Raw genomic sequence first — 23,532 nt, 5'->3', positions numbered from 1 at the left:
CGAGTCAGTCTCGCGGCATGTGGTTTTTATGAAAAGCTTTAAGTATGTTCACTGCATAATTCTAAGTCTAATATTTCAGTGATTATTGAGCAGTATTCAAATATTTAAATACATTGAGCAGCAGCTGAAACTTTGTCTAAGAACCAAGATATTGAGAAAGCAGCTCATTCAATGAAGACGCTGTTCCAAGAGATGATCTTCCGTGCAGGCGTGCACCCTGGATCAGCGGAGCTGGTGTGTTAAGTGTTCATGTGTTTTCATGTATGGTGTAGCTTACAAAAGTCTGCCTTTCCACTTATATTTGTGAAACTAAGTAGCCTAAATGTGTTGCGACTGTGCTTACGGTGTTTTAATGGTGTTCGACATGAGTGTATTGTAGCAGTAGGGCTCAATTATTTGAAATTGGCGCTTTTTTTTTTACCTTTTTTGTTTACCTTTTCGGTTAACCGGAAAACCGCGGTTTTAGACTTTGACGGTTTTTCGGTTTCAATAATTGGAAACCGTCCATCCCTATACTGCAGACTGGCTGTCAGTGTGTGAGTGAGAGAAAGTGACTGTGTGTGTGTGTGTGTGTAAGAGAGAGAGAGAGAGAGAGAGAGAGAGAGAGAGAGAGAGAGGGGGGGGAGAGAGAGAGGGAGGGTTTGTGCTATGGCTCCCTATGCAGACTGGCAAATGTGTGTGTGTGTGTGTGTGTGTGTGTGTGTGTGTGTGTGTGTGTGTTTGTGTCTGTGTGTCTGTGTATGTGTGTGTGTGTGTGTGTGTGTGTGTGTGTGTGTGTGTGTGAGAATAGCAAAGAGGGAGGGTTTGTGATGGTCTTCTCCTGTGTGGCTGTGTGACAGAGAGAGAGAAAGTGTATTGTACTATGCAGGCTGGGAACTGTGTGTGTGTATGTTTGTAGTACGTGCGTGTACGTTTGCGATGTTTAAACTAGACTGGTAGATCTTGGCAGACTGGCTACTTGGAGATCTTGGTTCAAAAAAGTGTGGGCACCCCTGCTCTAGGATAACCAGTCTAAAACCGCTAATTCCACACACAAAAACGAGCCCATCTGGCAACCCTGAAATTAATATTCTTACTTCTCCTTTACATTGTGTGCGTCTCCATTTTTATTACGGCCAAGAGCCGGTAATGATAATTTTGATATGTTATGATTATGATCATTTGTTGTCGTCAAAGGAACATTTTCTTTTTTCATTGGCAATTTTCATTGTGCTATTGAAATTCTTGGTGTGCTACCAAATTTTTCAACATGGTAGCACAGTGCTACCTGGGGAAAAGGTAAGCGTCAAGCCCTGCTTAGCTAGCCAAAGCTTTTGTTACGGTACGTTTACAGGGTTTTTCCTGGCTCAAAATGAGGCGGAGGTGGTACCACAGGCGTTTGACATCGGGGGGACCCATGAAGCGGGGCTGTCTGGGGGTCCTCACACAAGCGTCAAACACTTAATTTCTTGCATTCTCGTGAATTGATATGCACCAATTTGTGCCTTTTCTGCATCAATTTATGGTGGAAATGTCATTATTTATGTAAAGGAAAACACAATATTCAGGCACCAGATGACCATTCAAAATATAATGCAATATAAGGCACTCAGGCATTCTGTACTGCCAAAGTCGAGAGCTAAAGCAAATAATATTAATAATTTAATTTGACAGCATACATGCTACTGAAAACAGCTGGTTGACTGTCCGCTGTGAAAAAGCTTGTCCGTAACGTCCGTAACACTTTACGGAGCTCCTGTAAACAGCTGGTGGGGAACAGCGCTGGACTGGAAGCTAACCAGCCTTATTAGTAGAAGTGAAGTGATTGTGCATGTAGTCTGATTATCATTATTCATGATCGCAGAGAATTCAGCTACATTTTCAATTATTAGTTCTATTCTGTCATGAGCATCAGAGAATGACTGACAGGCCGGTAGAATATGACAATGGGATCATTTGAATAATATATTCTAATATATTAGCCTATAAGCGTGTGTGTTTCATGCAATACCATTATTGCATGAAATGGTCAACATTTTAATGTTGTCAGCTACGAAGCGGATGTGTTTACTAGAACATGGAAATGCAAACGCTAATCACATTATTGCATTACAATTGTCATATTGAATCAAGTAATTAGGGCTGCAACAACGAATCGATTAAATCGATAATAATCGATAACGAAATTCGTTGGCGACGAATGCCATTATCGATTCGTCGTTTATTTATTTTTATTTTTTACTTTTTTGGGGGGGGGGGTTTGTTTCCTTAACAAACCTACTTCCTGTTGACGCACGCCACTACACCGGCGCGGCGGCTACATTTAAATCATGCTACTCAAAAGCCTTGAGAGTGAAGCTGTCTGCTGTCTGCTGTCAGGACATGCTAGTGAGTTAGCTAGCAGGGTTAGCTCGCTGCTGCCGCTAGCTGACTGTCACTACGCTGCTCGTCCAGCTGTAGGCTGCGTAGCTGTGCTGAGAACCAGAGCACTAACTATGTTTCTATAGAGGAGGGTTACAGCACTAACTATGTTTCTATAGAGGAGGGTTACACTAATTATGTTTCTATAGAGGAGGGTTACACTAACTATGTTTCTATAGAGGAGGGTTACACTAACTATGTTTCTATAGAGGAGGGTTACACTAACTATGTTTCTATAGAGGAGGGTTACAGCTAACTTCCTATTGTTTTATTATATAAGTCCTGCTGGGCTCAGCCCTTCCATGGTCTCCTGCTCTCCATGCAAATGCGTTAGTGTGAGTTCTGGCGAAGCGTCAGCTAAATGACTGTAATGTAATGCGATAGCCAGTGAGTGTTTGCTCGCATTCATGAATTCAATTAGGGCTGCCACAAACGATTATTTTCATAGTCGACTAGTCACCGATTATTTTAACGATTAGTCGACTAATCGGATCATAAATTACAGCTTATCGCACAATTACTCAATCGCTCTTATTTAGCTATCATCTTCTAAATCAGCTTCTAAATTTAGCTTGAAGTTGTTAGTTGTTGTTGTAGACATGTGCTAACTAAAAATAAAGACAATTAAAATGATTGTTCACTCAAAAATAGATATTTTAATGAACTTTGCAGATTTATTTCTGGCATCACTTGCATGTAATGTAATGTAAAGAGTAGTAGAGGGTGCAAACTGCTGAGTAAAATGAGGTAGGCTAGGCACTAGGCAACCAAAAGAATACAAAAACAAAAATAAATACTTGTACAGAGTACAAAAGTTTTGCTTTGCTTCACTCATCTCATAGTAGAACGCGCCTTCTTAGCACTGTAACGTTAAGACAACATTTTTAGCTATTTGATAAGTATCGCTTTGATGACAACGTAAAATAATGTAAGAAGGCTTTTAACGTAACAATATCGTTAGCCAATAACAAGCTAAATAGCTTACCGAGACGAGCCATCGTCTTCCTCGTCATCTGCCACAACGTGCTTCCTTTTTAGATGCTCGCGCATCATAGACGTGCTGCCATGATAAGCGAGTTCAGCTTTGCAAATTTTACATTTTACATTCTTTTTTTCAACGTTGTGGTTGAAATGCTCCCACACTTTAGAGGTACGAGGACAGGAAGACATTTCTCTGTTTGTTTTTCCGGGGAAGTCACGTGTGCCCCGGATGACCGACACTGCGCATGTACATCAAAGACACTGGGAGACGCTAGCCAGTGGCAGCTTCAGGGAAGAAAAACGAATGCTTATCGAATGAAATGAATGGTCTTTATTGTCATTGATATAGTACAGGTACCAAACAACGAAATTTGGGAGGGGGGGCTCCCCTGGTGCTAGGCAAAAAAAAAAAAAAAAAACGCTTATTTCAGCTCCCAAAAAACATGCGACTACGGCGATTACCAAATATGTCGGCGACGATTTTGGTAGTCGACGTCGTCGTGACTTGTCGACTAATCGTGGCAGCCTTAAATTCAATATTGCATGACAAGTGTATTTAGCTAGCTGGCTAACGTCAGTGGTAGAGCAGAGGTGATAAGCTAAAGGCTAGCTAGTGGTAGCCTACCAAGCTACCCGTGAGTTAGAGTGAGGCACTGACTGTCGCCTAGCCTATTGTATGGAGTGAGAGGACACATTGCATTGTTTTGGAGCATATCTGTTATATAAAAACATTAGTGTCTTGTCTGTAGCCTATATTGCACTTTGGGTTACTGACCTTTACATTAAGCAAAGTTATTACCTAAAACAATGCATGTATTGAGCTAGAGTTCAACTACTTTATTGAAACAATCTACCGCCATAGTCCATGGCCTGTTGTTAAACCTATTTGATGTAGCAAAGCCTTTTTTATTTATATTATTTTTTATTTTTTATTAATACTTATTCATTTTGCACATGTATATGTATAGGCCTGGCTGATTTAGAAAACATAAAAAAGAAATGCAAAAGAAATCTTTTTTAATTTAAAAAAAAAACACAAAAAAAAGATTTTTTGCATCTTTTCCCCCCGCTTTTTTGTATCCGATTAATCGATTAATCGAAAAAAGAATCGGCAGATTGATCGATTATCGAAATAATCGTTAGTTGCAGCCCTACAAGTAATGCAGGAAAAAGTGGAAAATGCTATTGTGGGATTGCATAGTAATTTTCAGTTCAGAATGAACTTTTTTCAGAATGAACTTGCATACCAGCTGCATGAAAATGAAAATGCAAATCATTTGATTGCATTTGATTTTGAATATTGACCGAAAGAATGCGTGCAAAAGTGGAACATGCAATTGCAATCTCAAATTGCATTAACATTTGAATGAAGTCCACTATGCTTCTATACACTGGTAGCACTGATTTTACAACAGTGCAATTACACTCACCAATAACAAAGACTTCCATCTCACTGTCTTTCATCTCCACTCTTCCTCTGTCCTCTTCTTTTACCATCACTCCCTCCTCTCTCATTTGGTCTCCTCCATCCTCTTCTTTTACCATGACACCATACTCCTCTACATCTTCTTCCTCCAGCTTCACTGCCACCATCTCTGGACCCCACTGTGGGCTTTTCAGGGCTGGAGAACCACAGCCAGATCCGGGGGACTCGGTGCATTCTGGTTCATACATGGTTACCATGGTTACATGAGCTGAAGAGGACCTGCGGCTAGAAACACTGGAGGCACAAACAACGCAGGGTTAATTATCGACACGGAAGGACACATCACTACTGTTAACTAATAAATGACACATCACTACTGTTAACTAATAAATGACACATCACTACTGTTAACTAATAAATGACACATCACCATGGGGTTTGGACCATTGTTTTTCTCATGAAATTATCTGTGAGATGGACGTATTTTAATCTAAAATGAAAGCAAAATTATATATGTGAACACCAGTGATGTGAATAACGGCGTTAAAATAAACGGCGTTACTAACGGCGTTATTTTTTTCAGTAACGGGTAATGTAATTGATTACTTTTTCCATCGTTATAACGCCGTTACCGTTACCGGTAATTCAATGCGGCGCGTTACTACTGAAGCTTCTCATTGTCATCCGACCTCAGTCACAGCTGCAAAGGTGTTTTTGTTTGTTTGTATGTTGGGGAGGGGTGGGGCGAGACAACCGCTTAAGTGATCATGATTGGCTATGGTAGAGTTAAGTGATCATGATTGGCTATGGTAGAGTTAAGTCAGGGATCGGCAACCTTAAATGTTGAAAGAGCCATATTGGACCAAAAAACTAAAAAACGAATCTGTCTGGAGCCGCAAAAAATGTAAAGCCTTATATAAGCCTTATAATGAAGGCAATACATGCTGTAAGTGTCTATATATTAGCCTACTATCAAAATAGTAGGCTACAAATACACAAGCCTTAGCACATATGCATACAACCGAATGCAAACGTATTGTGCTTTACAAAAGTGAAACACTAGGATAGCGTAAAGGGGGTCTGGGGGGTTCCCCCCAAACATTTTTTTTACAGAGTAGATGCAATTTCGTGTACTGTATTCTGGTGCCTTTTAACAAGTGGGTTGATACTTTTATCTGGCTATACTAGCCTGAGAAAAAATATGGATAAGTTTGTAATTTCATCCGGAGGAAGTGAGCAAACCAAGAGATCGTCAGCCAAAAAATAGACAAATCTACAGACTGTAGACTCCAGTACCAAATGAAAACTAGCCTCCCTCGTCCTCTTTTCACTATTTTAAGTTAAACCCTCTCAGACCCACAGGAACGCCGGCACTCCCAAATATCATACCTTCTTTAGAAGTTCATAATTCGGAAACGGTTTGAGCTAAAGACAAGCCGCTTTTTGCATTTAAAAGTAGGCAAATAGCGCTCACCGGGAAGCTCCCGTTCATCGATGTGCGTCGCCGATGTCCGTCTATAAATCTAGCCAAAGTTGTAGACAATAAGGATAGTTTCTTGCTTTGCCTGCCGCAGTACTTCGTCAATCCCTGTGGATATAGGTCTACTCTTGAAAAAAACTTGTCACATCCAGTCTCATGTTGGGTCCAGTCAAAATACTAGTCATGTGCCAACATATCCGAATCCTATTGGCCCTCGTACAACATTACAGCGTAAGCAGGGAGTTGTAGTTCAAGGAGAGACACCGCGGCAACGTAAAAAATAAATAATCGTTGTTAATTTCCATTTGTGGTCAAAGCCACAGGGAGCCACTGAAGATGGGCAAAAAAGCCGCATGCGGCTCCGGAGCCGCGGGTTGCCGACCCCTGAGTTAAGTGATCATGATTGGCTATGGTAGAGAAAATGTCATGGTAAGCCAACCATAGTTCAGTGTTGTGCGGATGTTTCTACACACAAGCCACACGCGCGCACAGCATCACACACACACTCAAACTATCAGAGAGATACACGCAGCAATGATATATATATATGATATATAATAGATATTACACTGTAACTATCAGAGAGATACACGCAGCAAGGATATATATATATGATATATAATAGATATTACACTGTAACTATCAGAGAGATACACGCAGCAATGATATATATATGATATATAATAGATATTACACTGTAACTATCAGAGATACACGCAGCAATGATATATATGATATATAATAGATATTACACTGTAACTATCAGAGAGATACACGCAGCAATGATATATATATTATATATAATAGATATTACACTGTAACTATCAGAGATACACGCAGCAATGATATATATATGATATATGCGCGTGCACGCGCATGAAACGCGCACGCGCGCTCAAAACAACTACGTAATTTCAGCCAAAACTCGAGGATGGCCCAAAAAAATAAAATGTTTTCCTGTAAATTAAAAACAAGGGTAGTCCGTCCGTCCGTCCCTCTCTGGAATGGAATGGAATGGACTTTATTTGTCATTGCTACAGTACAGGTACCAGACAACGAAATGGTCCATTAAATAAAATGACACGGTTCAAATGTTCACGCCGGCAGTCCGGCTCTCACACATACTGGCAGCGTCCCGGTCTGACTTAGCTCTCGTTTGTGCACGGCTTTCTTTCTTTCCTTCCTTCCTTCCTTCCTTTATGTGAAGTGGCCGGTCCCGGGCACAGCTGCCTCGCATCCGCTCAACGAGCCCGGCGGTTCGGTGCTGCGCTGATTAGCGGATGCGGGACAGCTGTGTGAGCGGATCGCTCCATCTCTCATCTTGATGAAGATGAATGATCTTTATTGTCATTGTAACAGGTACAACGTAATTTAAATGAGGAATCACAAAACAGTTTTGCAAGCGCATCGCTTCGCGCTTGTGGGTGTGTCTAGCGCTGTGAAGGTCTGAAAAGCGGCCTAAATCTTTTTTTTTGGGGGGGGTTGAGAAATCTGAATGGTGGCGGAGGAAATTCCATCGTGGCGGACCGCCACGATGAAATGCATGTAGAGTAAACACTGGATATTACACTGTAACTATCAGAGAGATACACGCAGCAATGATATATATTATATATAATAGATATTACACTGTAACTATCAGAGATACACGCAGCAATGATATATATATATATATGATATATAATAGATATTACACTGTAACTATCAGAGAGATACACGCAGCAATGATATATATATGATATATAATAGATATTACACTGTAACTATCAGAGAGATACACGCAGCAATGATATTTACAGTGTTTCCTCTACATGCATTTATTGGTGGCGGGCCGCCACGATGGAATTTCCTCCGCCACGAATTGATTCAGTCCACAAAAAAAAAAAAAAAAAAAATATCCCAAAAAAAAATTTTTTTTAGCTGATTAAAATATATCTGATCCTAGATCAGCGCTATAATGGATGTTGACTAAAAGTGCACCTAAATCCACGCCCATCTCTCTCTAACCGCTGATCCAAAATCAGATTAATGACATTCAGTTGACGACGTGACACAAGGGCTCCTGATTGGTCTAAATGTGAACTGTGGTATTATTGTTATTGTGTACAGGCCACCGTAGTGACATCCGGGGGGTATTCCATCAACATCGCTAAAGGGAAAATCCAGGTTTAGTCTGATAAATCTCGCGAGAGTTCTTACAAATATCCAGGCATATTCTGATAGGTCTCGCGAGAGTTATCAAAAATAAGCCAGGATTTTCCTTTAGCGACGTTGATGGAATACCCCCCAGGTCAGGTGGGCAGGTTACGACGAGACAACAAGAGACCGGTATTGTAGAGCTTACAGAGCGAGTTAAAATAAAGACACTTACATTGAAATACAGAAGGACTCACATGTATGTTTAATAGAATAACACGACATGGTGTCAGAAGTCCTGTAAGTGAGTGTTAAGAGTTAGATCGGCCGACAAGTGTCATTTGAGCTCGTGACGGTGAGAAGGGAGAAGAAAAGATGGATGCTAATGCTAACGCGGGAGCAGCTGCAGTCCAGAGAACGGCGCCAGTTTCAAGTGCTACATTAGCAGACATTAGCAAGTCAAAAAACGATTCTTATGTGCCGTCACTTTAGCAACGACACAGTATTGTCAAGGGGAAAAGAAGGGGAGACGATTTTTTTATTGACAACGGAATTACATGCTGGAAAAACATGCAGCTAAAATTCAGGGAACATTTGGACAATAAGAGACACACGGGAGAAGTACGGGAAAACAGGGCTCATGTGGGTCTCATCAAAGGTAAGAGTTTGTTTTCTTTAACTCAGCTGATACTCAGCTGTTTACCGAATGCTCCATCTGACTGTGATTTTACTTCTGTAATGTGGTGGGTTGACATAATTCACGCACGGAACTATAGGTTGAGAGTATTGTTCCGTCCGCAGTTGATTGCGTAGTACCCAAGTTGTTTAGACTGTTCTATTTACTGCTTGAGTGTGTTGTTGACAATCGTTCATGTCTTCATTAAACGTTTAGCTTTGTCATTTGATACGCCGCCTACGACTACCATCTCTCTGCACTACAGTAAACAGTTAATCAGTAACGTTAGCCGCTTTTGTGCTCATGTAGGCCTACTTCGTATTATATTATAGCTGATGATCTTTGTGTGTGTGTATGTGACTGTCAGTCACAAGTTTATATTCTGTATATTCATTAAAAAAAATTGGCCATCCTCTAGTTTTGGCTGTGTTTTGAGCGCGCGTTGTTTTGAACAAAAAAAGAAAAAAAGAAAAAAAACGTTGTTTTGGGCGTTTTATGCGCGTGGACGCGAAAAAAATTGCGAGCGCTGCGCGCGCGGTCAGGGCTATCCGCCACCAATGCAAAAATTCCTGGAGGAAACACTGCTGACTGTAGCCTAGCCTATTGTATGGAGTGAGAGGACACATTGCATTGTTTTGGAGCATATCTGTTATATAAAAACATTAGTGTCTTGTCTGTAGCCTATATTGCACTTTGGGTTACTGACCTTTACATTAAGCAAAGTTATTACCTAAAACAATGCATGTATTGAGCTAGAGTTCAATTACTTTATTGAAACAATCTACCGCCATAGTCCATGGTCTGTTGTTAAACCTATTTGATGTAGCAAAGCCTTTTTAATTTATATTATTTATTATTTTTTATTAATACTTATTCATTTTGCACATGTATATGTATAGGCCTGGCTGATTTAGAAAACATAAAATAAAATTAGCAAAATAAATCTTTTTTTTCTTCTTTTTTTGTATCTTAATCGAAAAAATTATCTGCAGATTAATCGATTATCAAAAATAATCGTTAGTTGCAGCCCTACTATGGAGCTGCTAGCCAACAACGTTATCCGCTAGACAGCTGGTTAGCCCCACACACACACACACAGACACACAGACACACACACACACACACACTGCCGTTAGATAGCTGGTTAGCCCCACACACACACTACCGTTCAACATCAACATCAACTCCACATTAACTGAACGGAAGTTATATATATATATATGATATATTGGTTATCTGTCACGTGATCAAGTAACGGCTCACATGTTGGTAGTTTGTTACCTGCCCGGTGAAAATAAAGACTCACACACACACACACACACACACACACAAATAAACACACACACACACACAAATAAAGACACACACACACACACACACACACACACACAAATAAAGACACACACACACACCGATCCCTGCCAATTTTAGTCAGCAGTCTGGTATTGCCAGGGGTAGTTTTGGCTGCTGGTAGAATCTTGTTATCTTCTTATCCATGCTTATGCCCTAGGGTTCTGATGACAGAGAGACAGGAAGTTAGGAGGGTTCTGATGACAGAGAGACAGGAAGTTAGGAGGGTTCTGATGACAGAGAGACAGGAAGTTAGGAGGGTTCTGATGACAGAGAGACAGGAAGTTAGGAGGGTTCTGATGACAGAGAGACAGGAAGTTAGGAGGGTTCTGATGACAGAGAGACAGGAAGTTAGGAGGGTTCTGATGACAGAGAGACAGGAAGTTAGGAGGGTTCTGATGACAGAGAGACAGGAAGTTAGGAGGGTTCTGATGACAGAGACAGGAAGTTAGGAGGGTTCTGATGACAGAGACAGGAAGTTAGGAGGGTTCTGATGACAGAGAGACAGGAAGTTAGGAGGGTTCTGATGACAGAGAGACAGGAAGTTAGGAGGGTTCTGATGACAGAGAGACAGGAAGTTAGGAGGGTTCTGATGACAGAGAGACAGGAAGTTAGGAGGGTTCTGATGACAGAGAGACAGGAGAACAGGAATCAAAATTCATAGGCTTCGGTTCCTGACATGGCAGCACAAGACATAAGGCAATAGGCATAATACAAGATAACGGTGACAATATTACAGCTAAGACAGGATACACTAGTGATGCAACTAGTAATAATAGATAGTTCAGTAATCTGTGCGCTTAAAGTTTTCGTAGTCCGTATACATAGGGATGGGGTGTAGGCCTACTTGGGGATGATAGTCAATTGTCTACAGTGGGCCTGTTCATGTTCTTCACTGTATGGATATTGCAATCATTGGACTTATCGGGAACGTTACCCTTATGAAGACGTACATTACTGTGAAGTCAATGCGGACGGTGGTCAACCTCGCGCTACGTGCAAGTAATATTTATGTAAAAAGTAAATATATTTGCATGAATATCAATATGATATGTACAGTAAAGATATATGTATATAGTGTGATGCGTACAGGACAAGGACGAATAAGATATGTGCAGTGTGCACGTATCCTTTGTGTGCACTCCTTCATAATACGTGAGGCAATATTTATTATGTCGTTGGAAATGGTATCCATTTCAAAGCGTTTCTCCTCTTTCATCCTTCTGCCAGCGGAGTCGCAGTTGCTCATTTCTCCAGTTTCTATGCGACGCATGGGTCCCAGTGTGCTTAGAGGTGCGCACAGTTTCACGCCAAGTTCCTTTTTTATAAATCCCAAATTTGCGGGAGGATTTACGTACGCATGTACGTACGCAAGTCACAGAATCAATCAATCAGATTCTAACCTCTCCATCATGGGCAAGACCAAAAAGTTGTATAAGGACGTCAGGGACAATATTGTAGACCTGCACAAGGCTGGAATGGGCTACAAGACCATCAGCAAGCAGCTTGTTGAGAAGGAGACAACTGTTGTGCGATTATTTGAAAATGACAGAAAGACAAAATAACCATCAATCGCCCTCGGTCTGGGGCGACGATCATGAAATGCATCTGCGTTTCCTTGTCTTAGTACTTCTTAATGACAATAAGGTTGAATCTAATCTAATCTAAAAGAGAAATGATTTAGTATAATATCTACAAAGCGAGGTATCTGTTTTTGCAAAACAACCTCTCAAATGTTGTAGTTTAATCGGGAATCATATTTAATTGGATCTGTACTAGGCTAATTATTATACATATTATACCAATACTGATGTTACATTATCATTAATAATAAGGTAAACAGTAGGACGAATCACGTTTAAACTGATTCCGTTGTCGATGCAGTCTGGAACATGTTATATATGGTCTGGCGAGAACGTTTGTTGCGCGGAAAAAAAAAATCGGCGTTCTGTCGGGCGTTTGACTGACCATTTAGAGTGCGCACCGTTTTATAAATCCGAATGTTGGCGAAGTAAATGTTCTTGCTTTGCAAAGGTGCGTAGGTACGCAAAGCTTTATAAATGAGGCCCCTGTACTGACCATTGTATCTAGCAGCTCTCTGCTTCATTCATCAATCACTCAAACTCCTACCGTTAGGTCGGCCCTCCGTTGTTGTTCAAGCTAGTGTCGCTTTCCCAGTCTTTGTGTAATAAGTGAACATACTGTAATGTTTGCCCTCTGGCACAGTTATAAACGTCATAAATGACTCGTGTTGTCTTCGGTCTCAGCACTGTGTGCGTTTACTGATCCGCCATCTTTGTTTCACATCCGGTTCAAGTATATCCAGCTGTGGACATCACGCGCATCACCCGGACGCGAATTTGCGAAACCTAGGATGGTAGGGGGAGGCAGGGCAATACCGCTACCTGATTGGTTGGCGAAGCACTCCCTCATTGGCTGGCGAGTCTACCATCTAAAGCCAGACTCCTTGCTATAAGCTAGCAATATTGGGCTAACGTAAACGCTAGCATGCGGCGTGTGAACTGGTTGAAATGCACGCCCAGAGAAGTTAGAAGTCATATGGAAACATGTTTATTGACTGGGCAACACAGTGTAAAAATACACAGCTTCATAAAATAAACCAGAAACACTCATTCTGCAGTCTGCACGTTTTATTCTGATATTTGATTGATTGATTGATTGAAAACTTTATTAGAAGATTTGCAGAAGTAGGTACATGAAAGTACATATTACATACAAGGTCAACTAACAGGATAAAAACCCAAGAAAGCCACTGGCTTATTTCAATTGGGGTCCTTGATTCTCAATTCATCGTTACATGTAAGACCGACAAAAATATTAACCAGCTATACCCACAAACCATATTACTGCATAAGCAACCACACAGGGGAAATACAATATCAAAGGAGCAGTACATTTCAGGAACATTTCAGAACTTTAGGAGTTGTTTAAACTTGAACTCTCAGATTATATTCAAGCCGATCTTCAGCTACTGGCAAACATCTCCACGTTCAGCTGCGTCTCCACGTTCTGCTCCCTCCGGACTCTTCATGACAAAGCATTATTGGATGTGTACACACACACACACACACACAATGTAGAAAAAGAACATAATACATCGATTGCAATTCAATTGTTTCTTTTATTCCTTTTACAATGTGAACCACGTAGAAAAAGAACACCCAAATGTAAAAGTCTGTTTTTGTCTTTAATTAAACATAATACATCGATTGCAATTCAATTGTTTATTTTATTCCTTTTACAATGTGAACCACATGTATCATACCAACACCTAAATGTTAAGTATATAGATTAGCCATTTATTACTTTTTAAACAAATAATTATATAGGTATCAGGAATAATAGTGTTGGCTCTAGAGAGATGGAACACCAGGAGGAGGAAAAGAAGCAAATGAATGTGTGTATAACAGGGGCCTATTCACAGGGTTCAACTCACCACCCGCCCCCCCCACACACACACACACAACTTGGTTGATTCTGACTTTTTAGAGGGGGACCCTCATTGATACTTAAATTCTAGTGGCAGGGCCCTGATCTGTTATGGGGGCATCTAACCCCCCCCCCACACACACACACACACACACACACTCGAACCCTGCCTATTCAGTGGAGCGATAGAACTGTAGTGTACGGAGAGAACACGCTTCCCTATTCTGCACGACCGACAGAGCACAGTGTCTGTTCTAGACAGCACATTTCTATCTGAACGTAACTTTGTTGGGCGTCCCCACTGAATAGGTCCAAGTTGTTCCAAGAACTGATCTAAGGTTGCGTTGCATTGTGACCTCCTACAGGTTTAGGTTAGTATTGGGTTTGGGGGTTAAAGGTAAAGTTCGCAGAAACCAGACCAGTACTTAGGAACAACCTCTAGGCCAGCCAGTCGAAGCTTTCCACATCAATACATTTCAGTAATGCACACCCCTTTATGAAAGGCTATAGAGCAGTGGTCACCAACCTTTTTAAGCCCAAGATCCCTGACCTCGGCCTTGGTGAAGGCAAGATCTACCTATTGAAGCGTTGAGAGAAAAAGACAGCCAAGATAGTACTTTAAACTTACCGTAATGACGTTTATTTGCCTGTATTTTAATTAGATGCAATGCATTGGTCCAACATTAAAATTGATGCAACAAAAAAAAAAAAGACTGTATCAAGCATATCAGGCAGCTGTCTTGCTTTAAGAATTGTACATAACTGAAATTCAATTCAAAGTTTGATTATGTCATTTCATTACAACACAAAAAAATAAAGGCATGGAATGGAGGAATGTATGATAAAATCATTTTGTTCATAGTAACATTAGCCAACGTTAACAAATTGACATTCTTGACATTTTGACACTTGACTGACTTAATTATTATTCTTACTTATTAACATTGACAAACATATTTACAATTAGCATTTTATAAAGTAGAACTGTAATGTGTACTTTCTCAGTCAGTGCTAAGTGCAGTCATCTTATGCAGCATCACTTTTCACATCAAAACAAAAGTAAAACTAATGTGTACTTTCTCATATTATTAACATTGACAAACATATTTACAATTATAGCATTTTATAAAGTAGAACTGTAATGTGTACTTTCTCAGTCAGTGCTAAGTGCAGTCATCTTATGCAGCATCACTTTTCACATCAAAACAAAAGTAAAACTACTGTGTACTTTCTCATATTGTTTGGCTAATCCATGGGAGGGTAGTCATTTGGAGGTTATTTTATTTGTTTGATTTGTGATTGGTTAAAAGTATGCATGCGGAGAGTGATTGGCTTAGATAGAAATGGGGGCGGGCTTAATGAATGTAATCGGGGTGACAGGGGAAACGGAAGGTTAGTTGTAGAGAGAGATGGGAGTTGGTGAGTTGAGCTCTGAATGATTGTGTTTTGTTAAATCTTTTCTGTTAGTTCGTTCACTGTTTGGTTGTTATATGTACTAATGGATCAATGTGTTTTGTCAGTTTTACAATCTGTTTAATAGAGGAAGAAGGAAAACCAAATCGAATTGTGTCAAGTCTCATCATTTCACCCGCACTGCCGGAGTAAGCAGAAGATTCACCCATTCAGCTAACTAGAGGGAGAGCTGAACACATATTATTAACATTGACAAACATATTTACAATTATATCATTTTATAAAGTAGAACTGTAATGTTGTGTCTCAGTCAGTGCTTAGTGCAGTCAACTTATGCAGCATCACTTTTCACATCGAAACAGTCATGTTACTCACTCAAGTCAGTGTGATGGTTGTGACTGGATACTGTCTACAAGTGCTTTGTAGTTTGGCTCATAGCTACTGACTGCCAGTCTGAGACAGTCTGTGAGGTGTCTGTCAGTAAGGCGGCTCCTGTACTTTGATTTGATTATTTTCATCTGTGAAAATGACATTTCACAGAGATACGTGGATCCAAAGTAGACACTCACTCTTAGTGCACATGCAGTGAGAAGAGGAAACTTCTCTCTGCTGACAAGTCCCCAAAAGTCACTGTCCCTTGGTGTCCCTTGGTGTGGCGTGACAGTTGGATGTCTGAGGCCATCTTTTTCAGTGTTTCATTTGGAGAAAATATTTCCATCACATCAGTGATGCATTTCTTAATAAACTCTCCTTCATTGTATGGCTTTTTAGCACGTGCAATGTTCCAGGCCACTTGATAGGACGCAAGTGTCACTGTCTCTGATTGCTTAACCAATATTTGGAACAACTTGGTCTGTGTTTGTGTCTGGCTTTTCAAGCTGTTTAATTTACCATTGCGAAGTTCGGTGTCTTTTGGAAACTCCTGGTCAATGTTATCATGCGTTGTGCTGAAATGGCGCTGGAGATTGGAAGCTTTGTAATGTGCCAACGATGTTTGGCATATCAGGCAGAATGGCTTTCCATTGCGCTCCACAAAGAAATATTCACTCTCCCACTCGGCTAAAAACTTCCTGTGCTCATCTCCATATTTGCGTTTAGCTGTACATTTTTATTTTGTTGTTGTTATCCGTAATTTGTCAATAAATGAACTGTCAAAAAGCTGTGTTACGTGACAGCTTCTCCTCAGAACGGACAATTAGGGAACAGTGTTGCCTGATTTGGCCGATTCCAGCCCAATCGAGCTACTTATGATCACTCTGGGTGGGTTTTTAGACTCTGGTTGGGCTGAAAAATCAATCCAATCTGGCAACACTGTTAGTGACTCGAGATGATCCTTGAAAAGGGTTACAGCAGCGTGCAGCAAGACAGAGGCCGCGTTCGTAAATTCGCTCTGAGAACGTTGGTGCCTCCACGTCTCTTGTCCAATCAAATTACTTGGTTCCATTATGACGTTAAACCCAGTGTGCGCTCCGGCGAATTTACGAACGCGGCCTGTCAGAGAAAGCGCTACACCAACACTTTTAATGAATGGATTGAAGAGCCGCACACAGACAGCCAAAGAGCCGCCGCGGGTTGGCCACCCCTGATCTACAGGGAAAGTCTCAAAGATCTGGGTTGGTGACCACTACTATAGAGTCTACGTCCCAATGTCCAACACTCGCACACTACCGAGTACGAAGCGAGCTGGCCGTGCCCACTTAATAACAGCACGCCAAGTGTGGACAGTGGGATGTAGGCTCTGGAAGAACAATTATGGGTAGAATCCTAACACGGCACACGCAGATGTAGAATTCCACCCTCTGTGAACAATTCCCTCCTAGGACAAGAGGCATTCCGATATACAGTATAACAGCACTTGGACCTTTAACTATGTGTATCGCTCCGCCACACAGGTGTTCTATTAAATGACCGTTAATTAGACATACACAAACTGTCTGATGTTAATTACACATACAGAAACTGTCCGATGCGGGAATCGAGGTGAGGGAGATCATGGCAGTGAGCGGGCATAGGTGAGATTACGATCTGAATTGTGGTTTATATTCATTTATAATGAATGAGTAGCGGAGCATACACATTTAAACAAAAAACCAACAGGACAGCTACAGTGTGTGTTGACGCAACTTCAGGGGAGTGTGTTCATTTTCTGCTGTGTTGGCCACCCAGGGACACACCATCAGACACACACTGAGAGAGGGAGTGTGGTGCAGATCTTTTGGGCAGTGCACCGCTCCCCTCTTTCACTTTCCCATAGTCATGCTCCCTCCGGACTCTTTTAGGAGGCCGCCCGGTGATCAGTGCCCGTCTGGCCCCAAGTGGTGTCTTCCGACGAGCCACAGCTGTAGGCTGGACTACAATCTGCGTGCTTGTTTGCAAGCCTTTTCTTGGTCTAATTTTGATACGCTTGGCTGCAGCACCCCTTGTCTTACCGAAAGTGGACAGCGCTGAGATCAGCCCACTGTCTGTAGTGGTCTTTTCGTAAGAAGAGACGAGCGATTGGATGGGGGCTGTCATCCCGTCTCAGCTTGTCCATCAGTCCGTCAAACATCATTTTGAGGCGATCTCCGAGATGCTGATTGGCTGACGCTTCTCCAGGTGCGGGGGCTTCTCCAGGTGCGGGGGCTTCTCCAGGTGCGGGGCTTCTCCAGGTGCGGGGCCAGTTTGCTCTCGGGTGCCTATTTCGCAAGAATACACAGTGTTAATATCAGTATGTTAATGCAAGCATGGTGTTTTATGCATTTTTCCAATAGGTACACATATGTATGACGTAAGTATATCATACTGTAAGTGGGCCCACTGTTCAGTTTAATCAGCTGGCCTGAGGTGGCCTTGAATGTGATAATGTCCTGCTGAAAAATACTCACTTGCATTGAGTTGAGTTTCCTCAAAGTCTTCCTCCCTCTCAAACTCCAAACCCTTAAACCAGTTGTCTGGTACGTTGAGCTTTCCTTTTTGACAGACAAGAGGTACACAGAGTCATGAAGTAAGCAATACTGTTCATTTTTGAGAGACTGTGTGTATAATATATCAGGCGAATGGACAAGTACTATACCTGTGGCAATCTCATAAAAGCACTTCCTTGCAGTGGATGACATCACTGGAAAGGAGTGGCTGCCTTGCACGTTGAAGGCCTGCATTACCGCATGCTGGTGCTTGCAGAGAGCCCCATTGTTGCCAACTGGACAATTTATAATTTTAATTTTGCCATTTAGCAGACGCTTTTAATCCAAAGCGACTTACAATTACGAATTACAGGGACATTCCCCCTGGAGTAACTGAGGGAAAAGTGCCTTACTCAAGGGTACACTAGTAGTGGTGTGGTTTCAGGCGGGATTTGAACTCACAACCTTCCAATCACAAGTCCAACTCACTATCCACCAGACCACCACTACCCCTGGTGCACATGCCCACAGAGACATTCACCAGGTACACAGCTTCTCCAGATTCACTGGGAACCGCATAGTTGGATTCATCTTCCTAAAATATGAAAAGAGATGAACGTTGAAGATAATATTACAAAAAAATAAGCTCAGGCGTTACAAAATAAATGTAAAATACTTTGTGATCAACATTTTGTCTTTATGTACAGTCCCTGACAAAAGTATTGCAAAGAATACCTCTGTGTCATTGGCTGCTATAGGCATAAAAGGAGAGAAACTCATGGTGTGGCCCCCATCTTCCCCTGACCTCAACCCTATTGAGAACCTTTGGAGCATCCTGAAGCAAAATATATATGAGGGTGGGAGGCAGTTCACATCAAAACAGCAGCTCTGGGAGGCTATTCTGGCATCCTGCAAAGAAATTCAAGCAGAAACTGTCCAAAAACTCACAAGTTCAATGGATGCAAGAATTGTGAAGGTGATATCAAAGAAGGGGTCCTATGTTAACATGTAACTTGACCTGTTAAGATGTTTTTGTTTGAAATAGAGAATATGACCTCCTAATATGACCTCCTTACCCTAAATTCATCAAATTACCATTTTTAGTTCTTTACAACCTATAAAATGTTTTGAAACTCTGTTGTGCATAATAATTTGGAACAGTGCATTTTGAGTTTTTTATTAAACCTCATTGGGAGGTTTGTTCAATAAAATTTGAATTATGCTCTAACGGTTGATGACTTGAAAATTATACTGATTGTCATTTGCATCGACTATTTAGGAAAATCTGAGAAATATATAATTTGCATAATAATTTGGAACGAGGTGTATATATTTGCCACCCTCCCTCCCAACCCCCTTTTTGGTGAAATTACGTCTTTGTTTTCATGCGCGTGCACGTGACAAAAATGCGCGCACTACGCGCACCAAAACTCACCAACCCGCCACTAATGTAAAAAATCCTGGAGGAAACACTGAACACAGTACTCAACCAACAGCTGCACTAAATCGGTGATCCCGTGATCCCTAAATCGGTGATCCCCATAAGCGATTTTCGCAGCATGGTCTGGTCCTGACGTCATATAAATGTGCTCACACAACTTTTACAACGTAGACATACTTTACCACAATCGTACCGTAGCTACAACAATGCTAGCATAGTTAACAAACAAAAGCGTTGCCTAGCTTAGTCCAGACTGAACATTGTGGTTTCAGTTACTTGCTAGTGGGTAAATAATAAAGAAATGTCTAAATACACGAACACACTGGTTTCAACTAACTAACAAAGGCGCTATGTAGATACATAGAAGACCCTTACCTTATGAGATCGCCGTTGGTAGAAACATTCTTTGTGGAGTCAGAGTAAACGAAGAGCATGCTGCCTGCTGCCTCCTATAGGTCAGCCATACACACATCTATCGACCAATGAAACAAAACAATGAAACCATTCGCCCCCTCCCCCAAGCCGGGAGAAATCAGGCTAAAAGGAAGCTTATTTTGCTGATCAAGTACACCTATATAATTATCGTGAAACTGTTTTTAAAACATATTGAGTGTGTACTTCAAAACTTCAAAAACACTGTTGTGTGTTGTAAAACCCCCTGAAAATCAGACTTTTAGGTCATAAATAGTTTGACGACCGATTTGACCACTTTATATTCTGCGCCTGTAGCTCCAAACACCAGCTGCCATCACATTGATTTCTTTTTGTTTTTACATTCGTCAGACAACTGCAGGAGGAATTTCACTTGTCCGAACATAAAATACACTAACAAGTCTTAGTGTGGGACCGTGCCCAAACCCCCCTGTACAGTTTCTATACTGTAATCATCAAATCTTCCTTCCTCCAGCATTATGACTGCCAATGGCCCCTGGCAGAGATGTTTTTGTCTTGCGATGCTGATTGATAGACAATTCACTTACTTAGACAAGTGTATTTATTTGTAAATGTAAGTCGCTTTAGATAAAATAAAACAAAATAAATCATGTAAATATAAGTAAATCTCCCTAAATACAGTCACAGGATCAGTATTTGCAAATATGCAACCACTTGGATAGCCCATTCAGATTGTGTCCATGCTGAAGCTAATATTCACAGTATTAAAAGCTACAGTAATTTGATGACCAAACGGTAATGCATTAATCAAATATAAGTTATTGTATTTTTTTCATTAAAGATTATCATTTTAATAACAATCAAGCAACATTTCAATGACTATTCATTCAGGGTAGACAAAACAGTGATTTTTGACAATAACTTCAAATTCACCAAGCAGGTCTGCTCTGTGGTCAAAAATAGCTTTTTTCACCTCAGACTCCTCGCTAAGACAAGGGCCTATCTTCCGGATATCTTCTTGCCTTCATAACAACCCGGCTCGATTCCTGCAACTCCCTGTATGTTGGCATCGACCAGTCTCTGCTCCGCCGACTGCAGCTAGTGCAAAAGCGTGCACCAAGAAGCGTGACCACATCACACCCATCCTGACCTGGCTCCCTGTCAGCTTCCGCATTGATTTTAAATCAGTAAGATTTTTTTTGAAAATCACAATTCATTGTGAACGAAAAGAAAAATACATACATTCCATTAATCACCCAAATCCACAGCAAGTTTCCATTAAACAGAAGCTGTGGAACCTGAACAGCAATTGGACTTAATGCAGAGCAAAAGCAAAGCACATGGGTAGGACATCCACTGTTGGAAAAGCAAGCTTGTGACTGTTCAAAGTGATTTACCCAATACACAAAGTAAGAGATGAGAACAAACCATGTGGGGAGCCCTGCAAAAAAAATACAATGCATATCATACTATATGCACAGCAAAAGCTTTGTATGGACAAAGAGCCTATACATTAATCAAACAAAATAGAACAGCCTATACATTAATCAAACAAAATAGAACAAAATAGAACAAAACCACCTTTCACTCTTGACTGAAATCTGATACGGTTTCTCTCCTGTGTGTGTTCTCTGGCATGTCTTTAGGTTTCCTGCCTGTTTGAAACTCTTCCTGTGTGTGTTTTCTGATGGCTCTTTAGGGAATCTGCTGGATTGAAACTCTTCCCACACTGTGAGCAGTGGTATGGTTTCTCTCCTGTATGTATTCTCTGATGATTCTTCAGCTTTCCTGCTTCACTAAAACTCTTCCCACACTGGGAGCAGTGGTATGGGTTCTCTCCTGTGTGTATTCTCTGGTACTTCTTTAGGGAATCTGCTTGACTGAAACTCTTCCCACACTGGGAGAACTGGTATGGTTTCTCTCCGGTGTGTATTCTCTTATGAATCTTCAGGGCTCCTGCACGATTAAACTATTTACACACTGTGAGCACTGTTATGGCTTCTCTCCTGTGTGTATTCTCTGGTGCTTCTTCAGGCTTCCTGCTTGACTGAAACTCTTCCCACACTGGGAGCACTGGTATGGTTTCTCTCCTGTGTGTATTCTCTGGTGCTTCTTCAGGTCTCCTTCATGAATGAAACTCTTCCCACACTGGGAGCACTGGTATGGTTTCTCTCCTGTGTGTATTCTCTGGTGCTTCTTCAGGCTTCCTGCTTGACTGAAACTCTTCCCACACTGGGAGCACTGGTATGGTTTCTCTCCGGTGTGTATTCTCTGATGAATCTTCAGGGCTCCTGTATGACTGAAACTCTTTGCACACTGGGAGCACTGGTATGGTTTCTCTCCTGTGTGTATTCTCTGGTGCTTCTTCAGGTCTCCTGTATGAATGAAACTCTTCCCACACTGGGAGCACTGGTATGGTTTCTCTCCTGTGTGTATTCTCTGGTGCTTCTTCAGGCTTCCTGCTTGACTGAAACTCTCCCCACACTGGGAGCACTGGTATGGTTTCTCCCCTGAGTGTATTCTTTGATGCTCCTTCAGGTCTCCTGCTCGACTGAAACTCTTTCCACACTGGGAGCACTGGTATGGTTTCTCTCCTGTGTGTATTCTCTGATGAATCTTCAGGGCTCCTGCTTGAATGAAACACTTCCCACACTGGGAGCACTGGTATGGTTTCTCTCCTGTGTGTATTCTCTGATGATCCTTTAGTTGTCCTGCTTGACAAAAACTCTCCCCACACTGGGAGCACTGGTATGGTTTCTCTCCTGTGTGTATTCTCTGATGAATCTTCAGGGCTCCTGCTCGACTGAAACTCTTTCCACACTGGGAGCACTGGTATGGTTTCTCTCCTGTGTGTATTCTCTGGTGCTTCTTCAGGTCTCCTGCATGAATGAAACTCTTCCCACACTGGGAGCACTGGTATGGTTTCTCTCCTGTGTGTATTCTCTGATGATCCTTTAGGTGTCCTGCTTTACTAAAACTCTTCCCACACTGGGAGCACTGGTATGGTTTCTCTCCTGTGTGTATTCTCTGATGGTTCTTCAGGTCTCCTGCTTGACTGAAACTATTTCCACACAGTGGGCAACGGTAGGTCTTCTCTCCTGTGTAAGTCTGTGGGTGTGTTTTATGGTGATTCTTCCGCCTTGAGCTCCTGTGTTGTTTATGGTTTCCTGATGTGGTGGAGCTGGGCTCGCTGTCTGAACCTGGGTTGGAGCTCTGCTGGTCTGTAAGAATAGGAACATATACAGGGTTACATAGGCAAGTTTAACTTTAATATATAAGTTTAGGCAAGGCAAGTTGATTTGTATAGCACATTTATTACAACAGGGGCAATTCAAAGTGCTTTACATACAGCATTAAAAAATACATTAAGAGGAGGATAGTAAGAAAAAAAAATAGAGAGAGAAATGAAATAGATAAACATTTAACAAGATAATAAACAATGAATAAAAAGATATAGATAAAAGTGTTCTCTATCTAAGTATGTCTCTCAGAGAGATAAACCTC

The sequence above is a fragment of the Nansenia antarctica genome, assembly GCF_963989245.1.
Source record: "Nansenia antarctica genome assembly, chromosome: 6".
Taxonomy (NCBI): domain Eukaryota; kingdom Metazoa; phylum Chordata; class Actinopteri; order Argentiniformes; family Microstomatidae; genus Nansenia; species Nansenia antarctica.
This window is presented reverse-complemented; position numbering follows the sequence as displayed.